Source organism: Copadichromis virginalis, linkage group LG13, assembly GCF_057382275.1.
Source record: "Copadichromis virginalis isolate Kocher_CV1m ecotype Utaka linkage group LG13, C_Virginalis_male_GT1.1, whole genome shotgun sequence".
NCBI lineage: Eukaryota > Metazoa > Chordata > Actinopteri > Cichliformes > Cichlidae > Copadichromis > Copadichromis virginalis.
The window spans coordinates 7,183,527-7,209,379 of record NC_140630.1 but is presented as its reverse complement, the minus strand read 5'-3'; the positions used below and the strand labels follow the sequence as shown (position 1 = coordinate 7,209,379).

General features: G+C 37.2%; 1 long non-coding RNA gene across 1 annotated transcript in view; it reads right to left on the bottom strand.

Moving 5' to 3' along the window:
* Positions 1-310: 310 nt before the first annotated feature.
* The window catches only part of LOC146695157 (uncharacterized), a 34,717-nt gene continuing 9,174 nt past the window's right edge, over positions 311-25,853 (bottom strand). Inside the window, exons 2-3 of the long non-coding RNA XR_014923454.1 lie at positions 838-985; positions 311-741 (exon numbers count right to left, since the gene is read on the bottom strand). This is a non-coding gene — a long non-coding RNA (uncharacterized LOC146695157). The remainder of the gene's footprint in view (positions 742-837; positions 986-25,853) is intronic.

Genomic DNA, 25,853 nt, shown 5'->3' with positions numbered 1-25,853 from the left:
TGTGTTTATGTATGTATAGTTATTTAAGGTTTCGGCTTGAAGAAAATTTGATTTTGGAATCCAAGTGCAGACAACTGGAGTGAAAGTCTTACTGCATTTTGGATTAACTGATTTCCACAGTACCTTAAATATCTGGCATACCTTTTCATTTTCAGTATTACAGTTTTTGCAGATTTTAAAACTTTATGTCTGCAATTATGTATTTTGCTCAAATTTAAGTTGCAGATCAGATTGATGCACAACATACGCAATTTGAAAATCTTTACATGCATTGTGCATGTGTGTATCATAATCATCCTTGTATGCAGTACCAAGAGTTGATGTTCTGATGTGTTGACAGATTGTGTCATGGGGTTTGTCTTCCCAGATTTGGATTAGGGTATCAATGAGATCATCGATCAACAGATAATGCACCAATACAGAATCAGAGATTCTGAAACATATAAGTATCAGTGTCTTTGTTATCCAGGATCTGTGTACACACTCTGGCAACTGGAGTCCTGCCCAGAAGAACCCATGGTCAAAGTTCTGAAAGTGGATTTGAGAATTTCATCCTGGTATCTAACAACAGTCAATATACTGTTGCCTTGCCATTGGAGGTCTGTGTGACCCTCCAAAGAGCATCACTGACCCACTGCCAAACTGATCATGTTAGACAATGTTAGAGGCAGCATACTACTTACCATAGTGGCACCAGACTTTCACACCTGTCACATATGCTCAGTTTGAACCTACTCTCATCTGTGAAGAGAGCAGGACATCAGTGGTTAACCTGCCAGTTCTGGTGTCCTCTGGTGAATACCGATTGATCTGCAAGGTGCTGGGCGAGTAACTCACAGAAGGTCATTTTGTAGGGTTGTAGCAGCAGTCCTCCCGCTCCTCCTTGCACAAAGGAGCAGATATTGGTCCTACTGCTGTACTCTCTACAGCGCTCCTTGTGTGATAGCCCTTCTTCTGTTATATTCTTCACACTTTTGAGCCTCTGCTGAAAGACACATCAAAACCAAAGAAAAATCAGTCAGAAAGGATCAGAGGGGAGTAATGGTCTTTGGGTTACCACCTCCAAAAGCTATTTCCCTTTTTGTGGGATTTCTTGGTGTTGTGTCTCGAGTATATTAGTTGTCAGGTGATTGTGAACCTTACCTAGCAGTTATAGGGCAAGAGGCAGGGTTCAACTTTATCCTGAATTATATGCTAACATCTTTTGAGTTTGCATCTTCCAGGAGATCCTTTATCCTTGCACAGCCAGCAAGGAAACACAGCTACACAGATTTGAGCTGACTTTAGTCAGACAAACTAAAAGAAGCTATCTGAAGTTCATATTTATATATCATACCTAATTAAGGAATACAGCTCTATACCAACCAGACTGGCATCATGAAATGTATTCCTTCCTAGAGTTTAAAGTGCATTTCCACAGTAATGAGTTCTTAATTTTAGCCAATCAGTGATTCATTCTTGTAGTCAATCAGCCATTCAGTGACTATGTGCTGCCTGCAAACTGATTTGCAATATTGAGCAATGAAATATCCCTGGCTCTAGATGCCAGAACTTTATTTTCAGTCTAATATATTACAAATTCAACGGTTGGATAAATCAGTGCCACTGAATCTTGTATTAATAATAATCACATCACCCATAGCCCAGAGTGACTTATGATTTTATAGATGAATTACGCTGCAGTTTATTGCTCTAAGTCAGGTGTGTGTGTGTGTGTGTGTGTGTGTGTGTGTGTGTGTGTGTGTGTGTGTGTGTGTGTGTGTGTGTGTGTGTGTGTGTGTGAGAGAGCGAGAGCGAGTGAGTGAGAGACAGAGAGAGTGTGTGCTTGGACCTCTGTCTTTGTGAGAACCAGTTTGAATTTTAGACGTGAGGGTATGCCAAGCTCCCCTATGAGGCATTCTCCTTGTTTTCTGGATCAAGTATAAAATTAGGTTTAGTGTAAGTAATAAAGTTGTGATGGTAGTTATTGTAGAGGGTAATGAACCACATCATGCCAGTAGAAAAATTTGTGTGTGTGAGAGAGAGAGAGAGACAGAGAGAGTGAGAGAGAGAATATTTAAGCAGTTAAATTTCACAAATTCCTAACTTGCAGAGACATTAACTGTTAATAATCTGCAGATACAATGTATTCTCAACCCATCACATCAAATTGCCATCTGTCAGATGTTGCTTGCATTGCAGTGATATACATAAGCTGTCTTTTTAATTCGGTGCACCGGGAGAGGCAATACTAGACGTTAAAGAGCAAGAAAGTCTGCATTTAGAGGTTGGAGGAGTGGTAGTGTCAAAAGTCACAAGTTTTTAAGATAAGATCAGATAAAATAAGATCAGATCAGATCAGATCAGATCAGATAAGATAAGACTTTATTCAGTTAAGGAACGAAAAACTGGTTTGGTTTTGGGTAAAACATGCTCTTTCACAACATTAATCTTGCACACTGAAAATCGACAGGCAGTTTGACAAAAGTGTGGAATGGAATTGTTTACCACTCAACATACAGCATCTTTCCCCCTCATAATATAAAAAAATGCCTTTGACTTGTCCAAAAGGGGAAAGGTCCAAAGGGGTTGCTAATAACACACTAATATACTTCTCTAAATCAGTTTATGGGAAGATAGCAGCAGTGAACTCTTGATTCAAAAAACTGCAAAGCAAAGTTGAATTATGTTCTGTATAATAATGATAATAATAAAAAAGAGCAGCTTCTATTCTCCTTTGGACAAAAGCTTTAATTATCTTTTAAATGACTCTGGTGACACAAGTAACATTTCTCGATCTAGCTGGCAGATCCAGTTAACCTGGGTCAAAGTGCTATATAGTAATAGTATTTCCAGTGAATACTGCAGCCTTATTCTGACAAATATGCAGGTCAACAGGTCCCACAAATGAGTAAGACTGATAAGTGCTATGGTGATTACTCACAAAGTACCTGACTTAAAGCAGAAATTTTAAGACTCACAATATAATTTTAATAAAGCTTGAGACCTTGTGCTGTAAATTTCACATTTGTTTTTATTCTCTCTGTAAATATGTTGAAGATTTTATTTCTCCGTTGACCATCTGCTGTTACCAGACCCAAAAAAAGCTTTAGAGAAGTAGCACTGAAGATTTTTTGTTGTGCCATTTTCAGTTGTTCAAGCAATGCAAAATATCACATTCATCCAGTATGCAGTCTCCTGTAGTAACTAGCAGTAAATAGCAGTGTTATAAACTGAATGCTGAATTACCTTGACTGTTAAATTCCCTGACATAAAGAGAAAAAAAAGAGGTACTAAGGTTTTTGTGTCAATCTGCTATGCATTCTCCAGAAAATCTGACAACAAAAACATGATGCTGTTGACAAGTAAGAAATACTTTGTTGCTAATCAGAAAAGCCGGTATTTATGATTTTAATATGAAGAAAAAACATTTTCTGAAATTTCAAATAGTATTCATCTAAACATTTACAACAAAAAACGACTCAACCTGATTCGTATTGCTCATGCTCCCAGTTCTCTACCTCCTCACTACAAGTTGAGTCCTCTCACACTTCTTGTGTGAAGATGAAACCCCACGTGTGTGTGTGTGTGTGTGTGTGTGTGTGTGTGTGTGTGTGTGTGTGTGTGTGTGTGTGTGTGTGTGTGCGTGCATGTGGATCATAGGCTTTTGTGCGGGGATGACAGTTTGGGAGCTTAGCAAGAGGAGGAGGAGAGAAGAGAGAGAGGGGGAGAAGAGGAAAAACTTCAGAGGGGAGGAGAAGCCTCAGGACACACATGGAGCAATATCTTCCCTCTCTTTATTCCTACTTTCCTTTCCTTTGTCTCACACACACATTTGTACTCACAGTCAGTCAGTCCCAGCAGACCATCTTCAGAGGAGCTATGACTGAAAGCAAGGCAGGGTTATCCTGTATTAGTTTGCCATCTGTAATGGTGAATGTGTTTATGTGTGTGGTTGTGTGTGTGAACAAAATACAACAAAATAACAACAGAAACGAAAATAAGTATAACGTTTTACTGTAAATGAAGTGAAGTTAGCAGTTTCTCAAAACAGTAAACCGTTGTTAGTGGCCTCAGGTTTCCTGCTTTCGAACACAGGTGTGCCTCTTTTCCACAAGTAACATTCTTAGGTTATATTGTCTGAAAAAATAATGTATCAAACATGTATGCAATGTATGGACAAAAGCACTGGACCACTTATACACCTACAAGAGGTACTCAGCCATAGAAACCAATGCCACGAAGTTCCTGATATGCACAGTTTTTGTGCAGATGTTAATGCCAGAGGAGGTTTGGAACTCTGTAATTATTAGATCAGCAGAGCATTAGTGATTTTCAACCTCCACTCACCTCGGCACTCAGTGACTCCTTTTTTGTAACTTTACATTGTCTGGCCTTCTGTGGCTGACTTTGACTGTGCCACTTTGTAATAAATACCACTTACAGCTGATGGTGGAATATCCAGGAAGGAAGAGATTTCATAACTGGCTTTTGAAACAGTGACATTAAATTCAGTGAGCTCTTTAGAATGAGTTATTCATAATGCTGTCAGTGACTACATGTGTGATATTGTTCTGATATCAGTGTGGGGAGTTCATCAAATCCTATGGAGTCACATGATGAAATAAATATGATTAACCATCAGTACAAAAACATGCAATAATATTACAGTTTCTGACCAAAATATTAATTTAAAAGTTTAAGTAAAAGGATTATACATTGAATAAAACTCAGTCTGTTGCTTTTGATATTTTTGATGTCCAGAAAAGTGAGGGTCAGGAAAGTTGTTGGGACATAAATTGTAAAACATGAAAAATTGTCAAGTCTATGATGGCTTACAGAGAGCAAATTTTATTAGGGTTATTTTTGGATTGGTACCCTATAATATAAAGGACCCCAAGACAGCTATTGTTGTAATTTGTCTTTATATAAATAAAACTTAACTGAGCTGAATAGCCTCTACAGCCTGTAGACTATTTTGCCAGTCGAATCTAAGCATAAGTTTAGTCTACAAATACAAATCTCTTTGTCACGCAAAATGAAAACAGACTGAACATTTTTCTTGTATTTGTTCCCATAATCCTTCACTCTGTCTTGGTAAAAAGCTATGCAAACATGCACAAATACAATCCCCCATTAGTCACTGACCATTGATCCCAAGTGTGCAAGGTTGTAGTCAAGTCACCGGTAGCAATTTGGGGTGCATTGTCTGGCTCAAGGACACTTTGACATGTTGACTGGTAGAGTTTGTACAGAAGCATGTGCTTTGATGTAAAAGCTTGCACACTCATATCAGGATCACCGGCTGTCCCGTAATTACCTTTCTGGTGTGTTTTTTGCAGTAGTGTCTGTCCATCAAACTTGGTTGACAGCTTGAGCTGTGATACTGTTAGTAATGAGTGTGCTTCTCTATATATAGCTTGTCTGGTGATAATGTCAGCATTCTTGCCTATGAGAATCAAATGGCTTTTATTCTTCCTTTAATAGACACTCACATGCTCAGGATTTTATGTACCAGGACATAATCTACTCTATAGATGTGGACATTCAAGCTGTGCCTATCTTAGACATGAATGCATGTGTACAGCTCATTTGTGTGATATCTTCACTATAACAGGATTCAGTACTGAATGAATGGTTAGACATGTGGTTGGATATATGTGGATTTGTCTGTCAGCATCTGAAATTATCCACCTACAGCTCACATGGGTCAAACAATCAAGTAGCTCTCTAAAATGTAATGAGTATTTATAGCTGACAATTTGGATTAATAACATTAACTTTTACTTCCAATTTCACTTTAAGACCCCCTCACTGTGGAGTTTTAAATCCATTTCAGGCTGAGTTTGTCAGTCCCTCTCTGTATAATTAACATGACATGGCCAGCTGGAGTCACAATAAATATGAATTATTGGCTAAATGGCCAAAAAAAATTGACAAATATGGTCAAAGTCTTCCTTTGGAGCCATGAAATACAATCAGATGAGCTATTACATTGTTGGAACAATAAGACAAAAACTCACTACAAGTCATTATAAACTGTAGTTGAAACCTAATGGCTCAGTTACATTGAAATAAGATGAACTAAATGTTTTTTTAATAAATTAGAAATCACTGATACAAATTATTACAAATCAAACAAATCATGGCAAATAACTCCAATCTAATTTAGAAACACAGACAACCAGACTGCACTAATAGGCACAACTTGTTTGCAACATGTCTCTTTGGGAACTCAACTCAACCGGTTGCCAACTGAGAGTTTAAAACATATGGAAGTAGATTTGCCTCAAATGGGTACAGATTTGTTATTTTCACTCACTGATCACAGTTAATTACCATATTAACAGAAACAGTTTTTGTGTAATTGCCATGTAATTGACCCATTCAAGTCTGATGATGGTAACGGACTGCGAGTGGTTGCAGAATTGCTTCTTGTCTTTAAAGCAAACATTTTAAAGGTAAGAAGATCACAAGTTCATTGCACACAGTTACAGTATTCTCTTTCTTTTGTGGGATATGGTCTGCACTATTGTGGCTGCAGCATAAATAAGCATGTAGTTTATAAATACACCGTAAATAAGCGGTAGATTAGAGTTTCACTCAAGGTTTTCTGTAAGATTTAGGAGTGTACAATGAGGCTGTAATGTAAGATTATATAATTAAGTAAAGAAATAAAATGTTTTCATCTGCAACAAGCCAAAGTTTATTAAAACACATATCCCATTTCTTAAGATATTATCAGTGTTATTACCAGTAAAATGCAATCACTAAGCAAGTTAAAGAAACTGATTTAAGGAATCTTATTGTACACTGACAGTATGTGATTTTTGAGCATATTTAGACTCCCAGTTACAATTAAGTTCTGTTTGGGGGAAAATACATAGGCTCTGTGTCTGAGAAAGATCTTTTTTTTAAAATTATTTTTCATAGAGACATCAGATTCTTCTGATTCTGCTGTTGTTTAAACATGTGTTTCATGCATGTTTCCCAAGTTTTCAGGAAAAGCTGATGAAACAGGTGATCCTAGAGTTAACAGTTACTGGATTGAAAATGTCAGTGTTTGTTGGCTGGTTTTGAAAACTTTTGTTAAGCACATGTTTTAAAAGCTCCCAAGGACATAATATGAGAGAAAAATGCATTGAAATAAATGCTCTTGGCTCCAAAATGTGCTTGGAAGCCTTATATATGACTGCACTTCTCAGGCGATTTCTGCAGAACGTGTTCTCCTGTTGGAGGAGGAAATGTTCAGTGGCTGCTGATTGCAATGATTGCTGTATAATTTTAAGCTTGCAAACATCTGAGCATCACTGCAAATTCAGGTTAATTGTAGCAGTTTTCAGCAAGCTGAACATTTTCCTTTAGCAGTTTTAAATAACACGATTTGACTATAATTCACCATTTTATTGCATTTTGAGAACAACTAGCCATATTGGAAAATGACTGGCATGCGTAATTTTAAATACTCAAGACACTGTTAGTTTACAGTCCAGGCTATGGCTTCAGATTTTCAAATGTACATTTATGTTTTTACAAGCATTACAAAAAACAACCAGAATATAGTGCTTTGATACATTACATCAGGAGGCTACAGACAACAAGACAATAAGAGCTGCATCAGATGGGACTCTCAGCATTAAATTGGTATAGCTTCACTGAACACTCCATTTTGATCCTCTCCGGGGTGTCGGGTAATCAGGATGAAATATGGCTGCAGTCATTTAAAATACTGATGCAACTGTACAAATCTGTGCAAGCCAGTGAACATAGACAACTACTCAAATACAAATTTTACATTTCAAGTACCTTATGCACAGTTTTCATAACTAAGCGACTTTCCTGTATGTCAGTCTGTTAGATGTGAGTATGTGATGCTGCAACTTCTCAGATCTTATATTCGTTATGCCATTTTGTCAGTACTGATACATTTAAATGACAGTTAAATGTGGCCTCGTTTAAAGTCTGAATGTTTGGACAAGAAGTCTTTCTCAAAGCTGTTAATTACTGCAACGGAGAGCTTCAGCTGTCTTTTTAAAGTATTACTACTCTGACAGAGATTGTAACTTGGTCTTATTAAAATGTGACTCTGAGCTAAAAAAATCTTTTTAAAGCTCACTGTTTGTGACAGTGAACAAATTGTGGCCATTTTAAAGGCTAAGTATTATGACATTGAGCTTAACCTGGTCTTTTAAAATGCACCTACTGCAGCAGTGACCTTGTATTGTTTTTTTATGCAACATAACTATGTTATCTGCTCTCATAAAAGCAACGTTTTGTTGAAGTGGGCAGAAATCCACAATTTCAAAGGATAAACAAAACAAGCAATCAGCCCCTGATGTTGATTCATGTCCAGTATTTCCAGAGTTTCTTTTCAGACAATTAGATAGCACTTTTCCCTTTATTTTTGTAACTGCAATGGAAACATGCCATTTTCTCCTGGACTCTGCTTACAAAAGGTCTCTTTTGTCTTTGACTAAATTCAGATGGGACAATTGATGGTAAAGGCAGTAAATAATTATGATCAAACATCTGTCTTTTCAATTCTGTCTAGAGCAGCCATTTTTAGTTTGACATTGTCCTGAATTGAATCCATTTCCCTGTACACAAGCTGCAAAAAATGCACATTATTACTAATATAAATATGCAATCATTTAGAGGGAATAAGAATTGATTTACAGCTTATACTCAATGATGAACATGCAGAACTATTGTAGTATTCCACCAATTGACATGTTCTCTAAAATAGTCAGAGGCAAACATTTTGTAAAGTTTTACACTTAATATGACTTTAGAGCAATAACTTATTCAGCTTGCGAGAAAATAAATGAAGAAAAACTTAATAACATCTTAAGTTGATAAAAAAAACTGGGAATCATATGATGATGGAGACCTTGTTGTATGATTCTGCTGTTTCTTTCTCCTTTTCTTTTCTCCCATGAGAGTTCACTTGACCATATTTATTATTTAGTATTAATGGTTTCTGGTCTCTTGGGATTGGCTAATTGTATACAGTAAATGTCTGCTGCAGTACCCGTGATAATCAACAAGCTGGTTCAACTTACTGTGTCATTACATTTTGATTGACTGGCAGGTACATTCATTCATTAAATTATTCAAACATACCTATTTTTGTTGTTCTCTGAGATAATGAAAGCTAAGCAAGATACAGCAGCGATTCCCCAAGAGACCTGCTTGCATTCAATTTACTTGTGTCTACACATTTAGAAAAACATATAAACAAAAGAACAATGACAGAAAAATATGCATATTGCTGAAGCTTTTAGAATGTGTTACCTTTATTATCTTTACCTTTCTTGTAGGCAAGCAATGTGTGAAAGATGTTTTTCCGGATTCATTTGTTATCCCTTCACACTTCTCATTTCTATTTTTACAGCAGAATGAAAGTGGTATTTTATGATGATCACACTGTGACTGAAAATAGGGAATCTTAGGTTTCCACATAACATTCTCATCCTGGATATGTAATAAATTAACTTCTGGATGTTTAATTTGCTTCAACAGCCCATACAGGTGGCTGTGGAAGCCACGTGAGCCTTTGATTTTTCCTGTTTGGTGAATAGGTTATCTTTTAATTATTATCTTAAAATATTCAGCCCTCACCACATCATACTTCCCAGGAATTACATTATTAAGCCAGACTACAATAAGGTCATTCCACTATCTTTGGCAAGGGCCACTGTGTGTTAAAGTCTTATTTTTTTTTCCAAATATCATGGTATCTATCAAAGGCTTGTCATGATTTTAACTCCTTCCATCACACACATTTTCACACACTCGTTTTCAAGTTCCAGCTCATATATGACAGATTTACCAAAGTTACCAAAAAGTATTACTCAAGTACTATTGTATCATTAAAGTAATATAACAATTTTTACACCAGTGGCTCCAGTAGAGTTCTAAACTGATATGAGCTAAAGAACCAGGTCATTATTAGTAATGTGATGAAACTATGATAAAACCGTCCTTTTCCCATTAGTTTCCCACTAGTGTACATGGAAATGTTCAGCCAAATTTTTATCTTGTTTTTGTGTTTATATTGTTTATATTGTCTTATATTGTTAGTTTCTTTGCAAATTGTTTTTGCAGTAAATGTTTTGCACTCTGATATTGCTCTTAATATATTAATCTTTGCAATTTTGAACAGTTTCATCAGAAATGTACAGTAGGTGTGTGCATTTCATTAAAGCCTGCATTGTTACCACATTTTATTCTTAAAGTGAAATACTGATCAGCAAAGTGAAGATCAGAAGAAATCTCATCTTGGGCTGATTGTTGCAGGCTTCCCAACATGATAAAGGAACTCTTTGTTTCATGATTGTTTCAAAATTACTGTCTAAAAAGCATTCTTGCACAGCAAACAAGGCAGTTGTGCATTTTGGTAAAAATACTTAGGAACAAATGCATTAGAGTTTGATGATCACATATGTGTCTCTAATATTTTCAGGCGCTGGAAGCAAACTGATAATGCATGCTAAGCAAAGAAAATTATTTTCTCCAAACAACACAAAATGACTTGTAAAAGTTTTCTCCACTGTGTGTGTGTGTGTGTGTGTGTGTGTGTGTGTGTGTGTGTGTGTGTGTGTGTGTGTGTGTGTGTGTGTGTGCATGGTGCATGTGTAAGAGAGGCATCATCACCAACATGTGAGTTAGAGGCAGGGTGTTAATTACTAGTGTGTCTCACTAATAGACTCAGAGCATTAATGCAATCAGCCTCAAAACCAATTAATTCAACATCTGCTCTGATCAAATTTGCCTCTGCCATGTTTTGATGATGTATCCACACACAATTATTCCCTTAATCTGAAGAGAACAATTAGTCTTTTCGCCATGGTGGTGCCGTCTAATTATCAGATATCACTGAACCGAATCAGTCCAAAACTTTTTATTCTTTTTTTTTGTTTTCTATTTTTGGGGGAATCCAGTGGTATTTATATTGTTTCTTTCACCTATTAATAAAATTTAAATTTTTCCATATTTAAATATACTTTTCTGCACAACATGCTTTTTATCTTTTACTTAATGTGCAATGCATGTTTTTTCTGACACAGAATGTTTTTGACATTTTCTGTCAGCTTTCATCCCCTCTTCCTTTAATCTATAATGTTCCCCACCATCCCTCCCTTTAATTGTCTGGTTGTTCACTTCCTCTCTGCATTATATCTTAGCTTACAACTTTTTGTGCTTTATTCCTCGATGCAGTCCCCATTCCTCAAATTTGATCTTCTTTTATATCTTTTTCCTTTCTTTATCTATAAGGATCATTGTTTTACCTTTACACATTTTATTTCTTTCCTTAAAATTCTTTAATCCCATGTTTTATCTCTTTTATCATTTATTATAGGAGCACTTTTGTTGTTCCCATATGGTAACCATTTGCTTTCATCTTTCCTTCTCATTTTCAGTCAGTCCCACACCTCTTTTTTCCATTACTGTACATGTGCCTTATCTGTCAACACCCCATAACTGACTCTATGTATTGCATGACTCTATATTAGTGCATCCACCTATGAACTGAATTACACAATATAAGGCTGTCCTTGTCTCATCTGTGTGTATGGACAGGGCACCCTCAGATGGACCATCAATCAGCATCATTCTCATTGGTAGACACTGTAAGACACAAATGCGCACTGAGTGCATATATAGTATAGTACTATGATGGGTATGTGTGTTGACAGTATGTCACCTATTGTGCCATAAGTCAGTGTATGTGTAGTGCAGGTTGATTTAGAGAGCTAGTCTAAATGCTAAGTCCCAACACTCACTCATAGGCTTTGACAGCTGCTGCATGAGCACCACAGAGAAACCTCTATTAATCAAAGGCCAATCAAAAGTAATCTAAACCAGACAAACATCAAGAACTGGGAAAGTGTCACCAAGCTGAAACATTATTACTTTCTCTTTTTTTTTTTGATAGACAATATATTTCTCAAAATTCACTCTGCAACTACCAGGATGATCCGAGCAGAAGGACAATGGGCTGAATAAATTACACGCAGAAAAAAATGAATAATCATTCTTATAATTTTGTAACAAAAATGTTTTAAACATTTAAAAAAAAGAATAGACTATTCATCATTTTGCACATTAGCCACAGTTGCCTGTTAGAACCAGTGATTAGATGGAGAAAACAACGAATCTGGATACAGATGAGCAGAAAAATTCCCAACACCTGGCAAACTTTACAGTAATCTCATACTGTTATTTTAAATTTAGATAAAACCCCGTCAGTTAAATTGAAGCTATGATACACTGTCTGCATGCTGAACTTTTTTCCGCTCATTGCACTGTACATACACAGATTACCCATTTTCAACCAATGGTGAACAGGAAAAACGTCACAAATGTATGATTTATTGTAGGATTAGAGCAAGAAAAGCTTTCTACCCTGAGGTGTTGCTCCTGTTTTGTCCACTTCCTTTATTTGTTGCTTGCCAATACATAGAGTGGCTGTACCATTTGTGGGGAGATGTTTGCTTTCACCTTGTTATCTCTCACACTGTTTCAAGTGCTGTAGCACAGGTAAATACTTGCAGCTTTACACAAAGCACTATAAATAGGAGTATTGTTTGATGACTCATCCACTAGTTGCTGCTGTGGCAAGAGTCAGTCCTGGAAAGAGATGCTGAGCCATGGTGCATCAGTCAGAATAGACTTGAGACTGAGGGCTGGAGAGGTCTGAGAGATCTGAATTTGAGAAATGTAATTTTACGTAAAGTAATTGATAACCAATTAATTACAGATTTCCATTTTGCATTGCATAAATGGGCAATAGAGAGGGTCGGCTAGAGCTGTTTTGCTTTAGAATTGTACTCAGGTTTAACGGTTGTATAAAATAAAACTCTTAATGCTGGATAAACTAAAAGAAGGAAATATCTTTTGAACAGAAGGGAAAACAGGAGCTCAGTATATAAACGTTAATAGTTTGACACCCTATATTTCATCATGACAACACGTTATTACTGATAGGGCTAAACAAGCTGTGGCAAGTTAAACAACTCTCAAGGCAAAGCAATTACCAATGGAAGTTAAGGACACTGTTGAATGACAGTATCCTTGACAGCATATTGATTTGGGGAAACATTCAAGATGGCAACTTATGCAGCCAGAGTGTCCACTACCTAGACACTAAAACCTGAAAAACAATGGTTGATCAGTAAATTGCTTTATATGTGGAAAGGTCTTTAGATGGTAAGAGCTATTTAAAAATGGATTCCAGCCACAGAGGCCACATCGGCTTAGATAAAACTCACTGTATTACAGAATTATTTTTCATATTAACTGACATTAAATCACTTGATAACTAGTACTATGTTTTGCCTTTCTGAATCTGCCTCGTTTTTTAATGAACCGTAAACGTTAATGAAGGGGTCAAAAGATCGATTTTAGTATCCCTACTAAGAGCTACTGGAAATAATTCGCTCCAAGCTTAATTTTGTAGTTCAAGGTCAAAATCCATCACCACCATCTTTCTCAAGAATAGTCATATTCTCGTCATCATATAGTCATCATCTTTTAATCCAAAACAGAACCGTTTTCTTCTTTAAACACAGATTATGGACTAAGGTGAAATCCTGCATACATATGCTACTGCCATTCACTCATGTTTATGCATGGCACATGAATAAAAGGCATCATTTATTTATTTATTTAACTTTGCTTTGGTTTCTGATTTCAAGAATGAGAAAATGCTGATGCAAATATCTTTTTTCTGATATCTATCCAACATAATATGTACACACACACACACGCACACACACATATACACACACAAACACAAATATATATATATATATACATTGCTGCTTTCATTCAGTAGATTCTTGAGCCGGTTATTGCATTTTTTAAGAGCTTGTTTGCGAAACAGTATTCAGACACACACACACATACATTTTCCGAGATCATTTGACACTTGACATACTCAGACATAAAGAGACAAGTTAGGATCTCTGATGACACAACTGTCAAACTCACTGTCACACACAGAAACTTTGAAAGCTATCTGTGCCTGCAAAAACACACAAATACACAGACACACACCAGCTAGCGACAGAGAGAAACAAGTGGAAATCTTTGCCATAGGCTACAAACAATCAGAAACTAATTAACATTCAGCACCCTGAACACAACCCAAGCCTCGTTCTCTCTCTGTCTCTAGTTCACTCACTTTCTCATTGACTCTTTTTCTCTCTCTCTCCCTCTATTATTTGCTTTTACCCCACCCCCACTCTTACTCTCACTGATGTGATGCTTTCACATCACACGATAGAGACAATGAGATGAAAGAGCATTGTGTGCGTGTGTGTGTGTGTGTGTGTGTGTGTGTGTGTGCGTGCGTGCGTGTGCGTCCGCTCGTGTACAATGATAACTAGAATAGAACATAATGAGGTACAGTTACTACATGGCTACATGGCTGAGATGACAGCATGCAGCAGGCAGCAGCTCTCCCTCCAACTCTTTGTCTCATCTGTCTGTCTTTCTCTCTGCTGTAAACAGATGTAGAGTACAACATTGTAACCACAATCCCCCTGGGCACTTCAGCAGACTCTCACTCATGAAATCTATCTTTTCTCCCCACTCTCTTCCCTTCATTTCTCTCCTCTCCTCTCTATCCCTTCTCCTCTGTTAGGCCACAGTGGACTGGTTGTGGCTCAGTTGTAATTACGGAGCTGAATGATTTGGCTTGTAGTGCCATTGATGGGTTTGTTGCCGCTCTTGTTTTTTGTCAGATCTAAGGGAATTTTATGGCATGCAACATGCTGCTATGTAGCCTGCACTATAGCATCCAATCCAAATATCAATCGATAACCTCTTAAGGCCAAATTATCAAGCATCAAATACAAAACTTGAGAATGCTGTTTTACACCTTTCTGAATGACTGACCTTTATTAGGATATGGTAAAAAGAACTTCTATTCACACACAAACTAGTCCACACTCAGTATCACTCTGCTGTAGGAGGACTGTTTCAAGAGGTGACCTTACATTTTATTTGTTAAGGCATTTAACGTGACCAAAAAAGAAACCGAAATAGTTCAGGATTCTTAAGCTATTTTGCAACAGATCTGTCACTGAGGTTATTTTCACATGTTTCCATGTCTCCTCTTTCCTTCTTTAATACTGTTGTTCTGAACCATCACAGGCTGTTTGAGTTCAAGTTTTTTCTAACTGTTACATTGCAAGTTTGAATGTCTCAAAACTGCCAGAGCCTCGCAACAATGCCTGAAAAGATCACTAGTGTAGGCTAGAAATTCAAATAGTATAAAACAGATTTTCAACATTTTAATGTTGCCACGGTGATATAAATATCAAACTTTTCTGCATAAATTCTGGATTGGATTAAGTACAGTGTTATTTTAACATTTTGTCTCAAATTTCTACAGCATGCAGAAAGTAGCTCAGACAGAGTTTGTGAAGGTTCTCAGTTATCCAGGTCATCGTAGTCTAAAGGAGCTTGGAAAGAAAAACGTCTGGACTTCTTTACGTTTATTTGAAGACGTTTCACCTCTCGTCCAAGAAGCTTCTTCAGTTCTAAGAGCAACTGGTGGAGAGTCCCAAATTTTAAGCCCTATGGGAGTGTCCCCAAGAGGGTCATGGACCTGCTATTGACCCTCTACCTAATCACACGAGCAAAGGTGTGAAAACGGGTGTGGGTCACAATCAGCCAAGGTTTCGGGTGAACCCGTTGTGAGGTCTAGCCCCAGCCAATCATGTGATTTACTGAGGTCAGGATACATTGTTTTCTCACCTAATAAAAATGTTTCAAACTTTATTTATAGGTTTGTGTATAAACTCATATATCCTAAGCAGATCACTGACGAGGGTTAATTATGCCTCAGATTTATTTTAAGCTACACCTAAGTGTATAATCTGCCAGTTGAGTTACCTGAACACGTAATACAATGCCTTATTCTGCTCCTGCCTGTCATTTCAACAGCTGTACAGTATGTGTATGTGCTGGGTTTTGGTTTGTCTAACAAGCTCAGAGAGGTTGATGTATGACTGGTCAGCTCCCATTCCCTCCCTGCTTGATCATGTTGATTGATTGTTTGTCCATTTGTGTGTGTGTGTGCTTCCATACTATAGAGAGATATATAGGGAATTTTGTAGGGAATCCCCTTAGGTCTCAACACTTAGACTACTCTTGAAAAACAGTGGTTGGTGTGTGGTTCTCAAAAAACAGCTGTACTATAGTAGTTGATGTCATTGACACCTTATCTTCTTTTAGTCTAGACCTGCATAAACTGTACATGTAATGAAGAATCCCAGTGTTGCTTTTTTCAGCAATCTGTCCAATATCATAATAGGATCCTATTTGCCATCTCTACTATCTGCAAAGCAGATCGCTCCATGTGGGCTTATGTAGTCTTAATGTAAAATGCCATTGTTTATTTGTCTTTTTTACAATATTTTTCAACTTGATATGCCTGAATAAAACTGTCTTCTTCTAAATATGTCTTTAAAATCTAAGGTGCTTATGGGTGCAACAATTGTGGTCTGGCATGTCAATGTTTCAAGGTCTATTTAGCATATAGTAAAAAATTAAACAAACCCAGTGATTATAAGACAAAGAAGTCTACTACCTGCTACCTTGTAAGAGACAAAGAAAGAAAGAAAAGAAAACAGCTATTTCAGTCATGCAAACTGAGAACAAGCAGAGTCTGGTGTAATGAGGATATGTGTGGCTGCACGCATTCAGCTCACTGTGATAGTTTTTGTTTGTGCTGATGAGATTTCTTCTTACCCAAAAACATTTCTGTGACTGAGTTGCGTGTAATAAGTTTTATTCCTGAAGACATAAGAAAATATATAAACATAGTACAATTAAACCTGAAAAATATTACCTGAGTTAAAAAAGATTGCTCGTTTTAGTCCCTGGTATAGATAGTTTTGTATCGAGTTTAATTTTAATGCAATTTATCTTTACCAAGCAACCACATTCACGAACTATGAAAAATAAATGTAATTAAGTGTAAGTCTGTATTTTAGTTTGGATCAGCAACAATTAATACTACCCTAGAATAATGACAACAACCCACAAGTATCATGTCACGCTACATTTAAAGATACATGTTTAGATGATGTTTGGATAACACCATTCCATGTGTAGCCATTCACAATACCTCTAAACACAACCAGTGGGCTTTGTCACATTTAATGATTAATTCCCCGCGGAACATAGTGCTGACACGAAAAAATATGACATTCTATCACAATGTAAACAGAAGGCTGATGCCAAAAGGACAACATTTCAAGAACAGCAAGGACATATTTTTGTTCATTAGTATATTCAGATAGTCAGAGTGTGCCTTTACTTGCAGTCGCCTTTGTGATTGATTTGATTTTAACAAGGGATATCAACAATAAATTGGATTTCACCTCATTAGTCTAATTCATAGGAGTCAGAGAATCTAATATTTTTCTGCGTTGATATTCTATAAATTGGACAGAAGTGTATGACTAGTAGAAACTGGAGACTAAAAATACCTTTCTTTGTTATAGCGATGAATGATGAGTACTGCCACGGCTCATAAGAATATATATCCATGCATGTTTCCAACACTTGTAAAGGTAACATAGCAATTTAATTCTGCACGGTGAGCTTCTCATTTATTTTACTGGTAATAAATAAGAGGTCCTAATCAGTCTAAAACCAGTGTTAGAACTGATACACCAGGAAGTTCCACTTGACAGTTATTTTTGTTTTATTCTTTCTAGTCACATTATAAAAAGGTAATTTTCTCACATATGCGATTTGTTGTCTTATCAATGTTATATGTATGCTGCACAGCAATGCGACTCAAAGCTAAACTCTAAAATGTTTACAAATATTTAAAGTTCTGCCCCTCCTTTTTTTGTCCATCATGAGCTCCACTCCCAGATCCCCGTGGTAGTGAAAGCTCTGTTTATATTTCTTCTGTCGTCAGCATTCCTCAATCCATACCAATTTAAGCAAATCACATTTGTCTCGAAGCTCGAAATGCTTGTCCTGAAAACGATGACGTCAGGCTGAAAATGGATGGCTCACTCCATTTAGACTTTTGGTTTGTTTTTTTAGCTGGTTTTGTTCGGATTGGCCTCTGACTGGGCTAAACTTTTATATTTGTAGCCAATATAACCTCTGCTTTCTGCAGTTCAGTGGCATTCTCACCCATGTTAATAAAAACTCCCAAGAGACACCAAGAGTTTCATGTTTTCCTCTTCTCTTCTCATCTAATCCGCGATTCAATTTACATGAATGCCTAATGCTTCCTTTTAGCAATGCATGAGTGGGATCAACTGAAGGGGGTCAAGAAGTGGATTAATTCATAGATACACCCACCCACACAATACCCACACAAAGGGTATTAATAAACACTGCAGGAAGAAGACGAAATAAATTCCAACTGTGCTGTCCCTAGAATGACTTTCATAACCTGCTCTCTCTCTCTCTCTCTCTGTGTGTGTGTGTGTGTGTGTGTGTGTGTGTGTGTGTGTGTGTGTGTGTGTGTGTGTGTGTGTGTGTGTGTGTGTGTGTGTGTGTGTGTGTGTGTTTATTGAAACAACCTGCTAGGTGCTTGTTTGAATCAACCACCACATCTGGAAATCTGAAACGTGGAGAATCAATGTCAGGCCTCTAAATGTTTCACAACCAAATAGGCAAATACACACTCGTTTATTTCACCATCTTGAACCATGCAGGGCTTGTTTTCTCCTTGTAAAGTTAAATAAAGGTAACTGGTTAAGTACAATAGATTTCTGCCGAGTCCAATAAGTAAGTAATTAAGTCTGACCAGTGTGTATGTGGTCTTGTACCACAAAAGCAGTGCTGGAGGACAAGTAAAGATATATACTAGCATTAGCACATGTATCATACTTTTTTATTGTTATTAAGAAGGCATTAATAACAAACACTTTTATTGTTACTTCAATTTTTACACATTCAACATTTTTCACAATCACTCTTGCAAACTTGAACTTTTCCCTTCTATTATATTCATGAATCATTCAGTTGAAAATCAATTTCTTTTCAGCCAGGATTCATTCGACAATAGCACTTGACAAAATAAGAACATGTCCTTCCAAAACATTTCTCATGATGAACTTTAAGTGCTCGTCTCGGCTTTCGTTTATTAATGTAATTTGATCATGTTAGATTCTCGGGTCTCTTTCCATTCTTTTATTGAAAATGAAACAGTTAAATAGCTTAAGGCATGACTACACTTCAATCAAAACTAAACTCACATCCTGGATGACTCTGAATTGAAGTGGCTTCTCAAAATCAGTGATGTGGTGAAAATGAAATACACCCATACACTATAATGCCGCTTTTAGAATGTCCTTCAGTGTTGAATTCCGCTTAATATCTATGAAGGCAAAAATTACCAAATAACAAAAGATTTCTGCAAAATGGGTCAAGTCCCAATTAGCATTTCTGCCTTGAAATAATAGGGTACTACTCATTGCAATCTTTAAAAAAAAAACAACAAAAAAAAAAAACCTTAAGACAACAACAGAATTGTAGGCCAACAGATTTACTTTCCCAAGTCGACCATTTGCTAAAGAGAGTGGAATAAAACTCCCACTGAAAATCTGGTTCAAAAACTTCCAGCTGAAGAAAAAACAAACAACAAAACAACAAAAACACAGCAGAGAAACCGTGGCAACAACCAACATATGCACAACAGTAAATAATAAATCTTAAAGAACTCTTAAAGCAGGGGCACATGTACCCAGGGTTTCATATGTAACATAATTAAGGAACAAATCCTGTCAAGTTATTGAATGGGGCTAACCTGCCAGAAATTGACATTTGGAAGCTCAGTTTATCTAGGCCTATGAACTCGTGACTTTTCTGTTACATAACATATTCGCCCTGACGACTCATGTTATTTCTTACTATCAATGTTATTGAGAGCAGCTTTTTCACTGACATCTAATCACAAAGATTGGTTGAATTTAGGCTGTCGTAGGGTATTTCTCATACTGAAGAATGCTTATTTTGTATGATGTCTATTTTTAAGTGAGCATAGAGGTTAGGGAAGACTTATTACTGGCATTTGGAGATCAGTTAATGAAATTGTGTAGCAAACATAAATCATTACTCCTCTGCTACCGTGCTTGACAGGTGGTGTGAGGTGTTTGTGCTAATATGTTTTTGCCAGACATCTCGACTTTGAAACTTTCCAAGAGTTATACTTCCAGAAGTCTTGTTCAGCTACAGCTTTGCAAGCCTTTACAAACCTTGCAAAATAATATATTTTCGGTTGTTATCTTGCTTAAAAAAACAAAACAAAATCAGAACTGACTCCTTGATCTAAATCGCCAAAGTACCTAAAACATTTGTAAAGTGCTTGGCACTTTCAAATTACTGTCAAATAATCGATTGTGCAATAAAGGTTGATGACCATTTTAAAAATTCACAACTACTTCTTCAGTTTTTATTCCACCAGGTAGTGAGACAAAGAAAAAAAGTTCAGACCTATTGCACCTGATGTGATATATATAAGAATGTAGCACCATTAAGTAAAACATGCCTGAACTTGATGAAAAGATTTTAGCTATGAAGTAGTTTGAACTTGAAAAAAACTTAACAGTTTTAGACCAACAATTTAAAAGCTGTTTCAACTTGAAGAAATATTGGTTTATGTAAAAGGTGTTTGAAATGTGATAAGTTCAGCTCTGCTTCTGCCTTAAATCCCAAAATGGAGAAAAAAAAATCAATTTGCACAGATGTTTAGTCCCATTCCAACTGTAACCATAAAAGAGAAAGAAGAGGAAGGGTGGACCAAGCAATGAGGAAAGCAGGGGGAAAAAGTTTTTGCAACTCTGCACTCTGTGTAGCGGTGCGGTTGCTTTGTAGCTGTAATGAAACAGCAGGCTATGGAACTCCACTTCTGGAAGTAATCTAGGGCCTAGCCTCACACACACACACACACACACACACACATAAAGTAACAGAGGCCCACAAACATACTCGTGTTCAAATGCACACACATATGCAGCTGGTTGTCCAAGAGCTTCTTCCCTGCATAACCACTAGCTGCTTTAATGAAAGCCTGTAAATCTATTTGTAGAGCTAAAGCTACCAAAAAGCAGGGCAGGGTCACTTTACAGACCTTCTCTCATAGGCTGAAATTCTTAAATATACAGTTATTTTTTATAGCTTAAAGTAGTAAAACTGTGTGTCAGTTGCTATCCAAGTGTGTTGACTGCCAAAAAAAAAATGATATCATGTCTTTCAAACTTGGTTAAGTAGCTCCACATCAAAATAAAATAAACACAAGTTTAAACTAGAGAACAGTGCAAAAGTATGGGTTCTTGATAAACAAGGTCAAATCCATTAAAAGGACTAGATGGGCATAAAGGGATATTGCACAGTCTGTTTACCTCAAAGCTGAAAGAAAAGAAAGAAAGAAAAAGATCTGTCCAATACCCCCTTAAGTTCACTGCATCCATGCAGTATAAAAGGACAGTATGTGTCATGTCTACATCTGTACTCTGCATGCCTGCCCAGAACCTCAGAAAGTCTAAAATGTTGTTGAGGCCTCTGTTTCCACTTTGATGGAAACTTAATTGTTCTGGCTGGGAGCAGTTGGGTGCAATTACTAGAGAGAGAAAGAAAGAGTCTGGATCTTGGTGTTTGCATATATGTGTGTTAGTGCATGTGTGTGATACTGAGAGACACCAGGCCTGACCAGCATGTGAAATTAATTAGACTGATAATAACTGCCTGGAAGAAAGAAAGAAAGAAAGAAAGAAAGAAAGAAAGAAAGAAAGAAAGAAAGAAAGAAAGAAAGAAAGAAAGAAAGAAAGAAAGAAAGAAAGAAAGAAAGAAAGAAAGAAAGAAATGAGTTGAACAGTATGGCAACATAGCAGAAGAGAAAGAAGGACAGAAAATATAGTGAAAGAGAGTCTAACCAAGGGCAAATGTGCAGAAATGGCTATAATAATGAGGGAACAGTTAGTTCAAGTCATTTACAAAAGATAAGAAAAGCCTATCAGTACCTTCTCTTCTGTCACACTTATGCTTCTAATTCTCTTTTTATGAGAGCAGAACTTATAACTATAACTGCATGTAACATTTATTTATTACACTAACCTCCTCCTCATCCAAAACAAGTGAAACTACATTCTACAGACATGCATATGGAGGCCAGTAGGTAATATGAGATCTTTTATGGGACACAACATTGTTTTGAGGTGCAAAGAGAGAGATTGCTTTCATTTTGTATTTTTAATTAATTAATACATTTTTTAGATTTCAGTGCTCAAGCATTGCTTGCCTTGCATGCACTGACCATATTGATTAAGAATAAAATTGTGAATTCAGTATTCAGTAAGTGAAAAAAAAAAAAAAAAAAAGAATAAAATTGTGTCTTTGAAAGTATGTCCAGCAAATATATCTTTTTGTCATTTTATACCATGTGACAACAGTAATGTAAATGTGCTCACTGGCAAGGAATTCTACATTGATCTACCCACACTATGCTGAGGTTATAACTTCATCTCAGTCTGCTACAAGTGGTCAAATGAAAGCTTTCTTGTTTTTGAATAATTTATGTAATGAAAATTGACATTTTCATTTTTTGTCATTGCAAATATCCTTTTAGCGATACGCTATGTTTCTAATGCACCCATAGGCTGTTTGTTCCCAAACCCAGTGTGTGTTGGCAGGGAAAAAGAAATACCCCTTCAATCCTGCGCTCTCTCTCCACACAAACTCATAATCACACTTGGACTCTTTCCATCTGCTGAACACAAAATTGATCTCAGAGACGGAAATTGATCGGCAGAATGCAAAAAGTAGGCCCTTTTTTAACTTTAGTAAAAAGCTGTTGAGTGAAAGCTTCTCAGCACTCAAGATTACTCTGGAGAGCAGAGTGCCTGTTGCCTGCTTGAAAATGTGATCTATATCCATCTCACTCACACTCATTTGAATGCACATGAGCAGACATACAAATTCTCTGACATACAAATAATAAAGACAGACATTTTTGTCATTTTTGCCTCAAACATGTCTATGTAATCTCTCCCCTTGGTAATTGGGATTTTATTGCCGTTTCAATACACAAACTGCAACAGAGTGTAATTGGTTTATAGCCGAGTTTAAAGAACTGTCATTGTGTGAAAGAGATGACAGTTACCTAAGTATTTTTAAAGAATATTTTTCATGTTGTTTTGGCTTTGAAAGATGGCGTGCCACAATTCTGTGGAGACGATGCCGACGGCTATTGGTACAAAGACACACACACACAGGCCCTAGAGCATTTCCTTATGCAGCAGTCATGCCCAGCAGCAAGGGAACGAGAAAGCAATGAATAAATGACATGCGGGGGGGGGAGTCTTTAATTCGGTTTAATTCTAGGCTACTCCCCTCACATCCACCAGAGTCTGTTGAGATTGGGGTAAGTGTGTGTGTATGCATGTGTGTATAAGACAGTGTGCTTTATAACATGTCATATTTGTGGTATGTGAGCCACAGAAGTTTGGGGTAGCTGGAAATAAATCAAATACTCATATTACCCCCCCCCCACCCACCCAACTCAGACACACACGTACACATTTAGATTCTTGTAAGTAGGGGGGTGGGTTCCAGTGTAAATGATGTGTCCTAGATTAGAGTATGACTCATTTCCGCTCAGCGTTAAAAATCGGCAAATGTCCCTTCATGGAAAAAAAAAAAAGTATCCCACTCGTTCCTTATTCAAACAAACTCTCTGCCTCTACGGTCATTCGTCATTCGTGTGCAGTATGTTAAAGGTACAGTTGTGGATTCATGCCCATCCCTCGGCTGAATTCAAAATGAATTCAAGTTTGATACAAAAAGGAAAGAACTGTTTATGAGCACACACACTGAGATGTCACATTTCAGATGTGACCATTTGGGTTTTGATTCCAGGAGGTTATGTTTACTGTCACAAAAATGCTGTCATTATGTGGAACCAAAACAGCTTGAGTGAGGGAAAGGTTGAAGCCGAGGTGATGGTAAGCTAACATTTCCCAGTGACTGCAATGTTCACTTGACAAACAAAAAACACAAAATTTAGCCACTGGTGGAGCAGTGTGACTGCACGGTATGAAGTTTGTTTCAAGACTACCTATAAAGAGTGGATCTATAAACAAAAGGCCATCTAGTTTATAAAATCATATGTTCGGAAGCTAAAGATCCCCAAGAGATTTCATGGCAATACATGATAAAAATTAATTTGTTAAACTTTATATTTTATTCTTTTATAGAAAACTGGACATTATTTTTTATTTTGTTGTATTGAAAGTTTTTTTAAGTTATTTGAAAGCACCGATCTATATACTGAATTAAGGCTAGCCCAAATTTCATCCAACTTTAAGTGGACCATTTCTTTTTTTCCTAGTTTTACATACACTCACCAATCATGTCATTAGTTGTACCTTGCAAGTACAAGGATGGACCTCCTTTTGCCTTCACAACTGCCTAAATCCTTTGTGGCCTGCAGTCAAACAAGTTCCTGGAGGCATTCTGTTCCATCATATCCCAAAGGTGCTCAAGTGGATCTGATGACTATGGAGGCCATTTTAGTATACTGTTACATTGTCATATTCATTATCCAGCTTGAAGCAGTTATCGGAAGATGGGTACATTGTGGTACACTTCTGCTACTACAGGAATAGGTGCATTAGATGCTGTAAATAAAAATAAATAATAATTAAGAAAAATACCCCACTTCGCCAGCGGGCAGTTTTTATTTGTTCATGAAGGTTGGGTCCCCTACCAGAGGCCTTGGAGTTTGACGGTCATGAACAGTAGCTTTGCTGTCTTTAGACCTGCGCTCTTCTGGACAGATATTCAATTGGATTAAATTGAATTTTATTTATATAGCGCCAAATCACAACAACAGTTGCCTCAAGGCACTTTATCTTGTAAGTTATTGTAAGATCTCTGATGTTGTTCCTGGGATCTGCTGAAGCCACCCCCGGTTTAGGGGTCACTGCCCCATGTTTTCCAGTTATGACGGGGACTAACGTTGCCTTCACATCCACATCTTCTCTAGCTCCTCTCTCAGTGTTCCTTCTTTGTAATTTTGTTATCACTTGGTATATGAACCTCTATCACTATGGTCTTCTTCCTCTGTTTGTCCACCACTGCTATGTCTGGTTGGTTAGCCGTCACCAGTTTGCCTTTCTGTATCTGCAAGTTCCACAGGATCTTAGCTTGGTCACTGACAACCATTTTGGCTTATATGTCATTTTGACCTTGGGACTTCGAGGCCATACTTAGACTCAATTGCAGTCCAAAAATTAGGAAATTGGTAGTGGAAGATACTTACACCAGTGTCAAATCAGCAGACTGGAGTCAAATCACAAGAAATCTGATGTTTAAAAGAAGATGAGCTAAACCAGGGGTTGGCAACCCTGGGCATGCGTGCCACAGTTGGCACGCGAAGGTTTAACTGATGGCACGACCGTAGCTGGACTGGCCATCGGGCTTACTGGGCAAATGATTTTTATGGGCCGATAATTTATTTATTTATTTATTTATTTTTTTGGTAATGGTATAAACAATGAAAGGTGTTGGATTGGCCAGGTCCTGGCAGATGTGTACAAATAACTCAGTTGTTTGGTGGTTTCTATGGCGGAGCTGCCACAAGAGGCCAGGTGGATGAGGGAAAGGGGAGGCAGGAGGAGAAACCCGAGGCGGCCACCGGTCTGAGTGTCAGGTGAACTGAACTTCAGGTAAGAAGTTATGACCTGCAGTCTATCTGGGTCAGATATAAACCAAGTTTAGGTGGAGTTTATTTTCGTTGTTCAGACTTTTTACCGTCAGTTACAATAGCATGACGGAGTTTCTATACAGCTGGGTGGATGCTATGATGTTACCGATAGTGAACTTTATTT